The 2,100-nt window shown below is 41.1% G+C and overlaps 1 pseudogene; it reads right to left on the reverse strand.

Moving 5' to 3' along the window:
• Positions 1-1,042: 1,042 nt before the first annotated feature.
• On the reverse strand, positions 1,043-1,883 carry LOC145064683 (2S seed storage protein pseudogene; annotated as a pseudogene).
• Positions 1,884-2,100: the final 217 nt, after the last annotated feature.

Consider the following 2,100-nt stretch of genomic DNA (forward strand, 5'->3'; position numbering starts at 1 on the left):
ATTTCAGATTTTGGGACACCACAACGACTGTTAATGAATTTTTTTCTTCTTCTTTTTAGTGACCCTTATGGTGTTTTGTCAATGACAAAAATAAGTTGACAGAACTAGGACCAGAGCAAGTTGCAGAACACGATGGTATCGCTCTTAATCTTGTAAGTAGATTAGGGTCTCTTGATCCATCACTTAAGGTTTCTTTTGAATTTAATCATAATCCATACTTTGAAAGCTGTTGTCAAGAGATCTTGATCTTGATTTTTTTGCTTTTCATTTTTTTTCTTGAAATTCGATTGTTTTCTAGTTTTTCAAATAGGCTTTAGCAAACATTTTATGACATTTTTTCTTCCATCAAAGGTGAAACTCCCTCGATTCATGTGTAACTTTTCTTCTTATTATGAACCATGTAATATAAACTCGGGTTATACAAAGATTTTGATAGTTTGTTATTATCACAATAAATTGCTACATGTATTTTCTTGTTTTTAAGATTATGTAGATAACTTTAAAGTGTTTATATAAGTGATTATGATTCTCTTTTATTCGAATGAAGTTACACCAGTCCACTAGTAACTTACGAAGCTATCTTTACTTCAATGTCTTCGACACCTATTCTATTGATGAATTCCATACACTTGTTTGTCACTAAATTTTTGGAAATTTTGTTTTTTAATTGAGTTAGTTATAATTTTACCTCTATCTACGGTGGCAAACACACAATAAATTTAACCGGTGGCTACAGCCTACAAATAACCTTATAAATTTGAAGACTCTTCCAATTTAGATATTTAACCCAACATTGGAAATTTGTGGTATCATTAAGTGAGTTATAATTGTTCCTCTACCTTCAGGGAATAAAAAAACGCAGCCATCATTTTAGTTCTTCATAAACAAGATGAAAGAGCGATTACATGAGATTTATAGATTCAAATATCTCTCCATGAGCCTAATTATTGTGATTTCGGCAACTACTCCCATCTCAAAGTCAAAACCGTAAACCTAGACTAGAGTGCGAATGACATTTATTCCTCGATCATTAATCTCCACCTTAGAACATGGCAGATGGGATTCGGCATTGGTGCACTTCTAGTTTACATTGGTTGGGCAGATTTTGAACAATCTGCTGTAAATCTTGGGTCTGGGGCTGTCCACCACGTCGCCCACGTTGTTGGCTCCCTTGTTGCTGCTGCTTCTGGAGTTGCCTGTACACCTCCTGCATTGCCACGCACTGGCACTCTTCCTCCACATTCTGAAGCTCATTGCAGCAGAGTTCCAGACCTTGTGCCTGTTGACCTTGCTTACTGACGCTCATCAGAAGGGTTCCATAAGAGCCCATTTGTCGTTGAATGAAACTTTGACACTGGTTGAATTGTCGGCCTCGGATGTGCTCGCACTGCTGCTTGTAGCTGGTGTCGTCGCTGACAGTGGTGATGGTGGTGATGGAGATTTTTCCGAGTTGGCATTGTCTTGTTTGGAGTTTGCATTGGTTAGGAAGGTTCTGAGCCTTCTGCATCATCTGTCCAATCTGCTTGGTACCATAGCTTCCACCTTGTTGTCCCTGTTGTCGTTGCATCTTCTGGGCTTCCCGGAATGCTTCCTTCACAGCCTCACACTGGCACTGCTCGTCCACGTATTGGAGCTCTTGGCAACACGACTGGAGGCCACCCTGCTTCTGACTCCGGTTGCCTTCTTCTTCATACCAACTCTGGCCCTGGGCGAGGTACCTCTGGCACTGATTGAATCTTTGTCCCTGGAGCTGTTGGCTGCACTGCTGCTTCAAGAATGGGCTTTCCTCCTCGATCGATGGTGGTGGTGACGACGGTGTTGTGGGCGGAAGCAAAGGCTACAAAGGCTGTGAAGGCGAGCGCTAGTGCTATGAGCTTTGCCATTGTTGATGGTTGTGAATCGGTGATTGTGGTGGTGGGGTATTTATGGTGCATGTGGGTGCACACGTGGAGAGCTGGTTGTAATAGGTGGTGAAGTTGAATAGCTGTCCAGCAACACGTACGAGTTTTTACATCTCAAATGTAACAAGTGGAAGTGCTTTATTGGGAGTTTTTATATAGGTGTCTTTTCTCTTCTTCGAACGCTTGTGCTACTTAATGG

The sequence above is a fragment of the Lactuca serriola genome, chromosome 7, assembly GCF_051521515.1.
Source record: "Lactuca serriola cultivar US96UC23 chromosome 7, Lser_US96UC23_V15, whole genome shotgun sequence".
Taxonomy (NCBI): domain Eukaryota; kingdom Viridiplantae; phylum Streptophyta; class Magnoliopsida; order Asterales; family Asteraceae; genus Lactuca; species Lactuca serriola.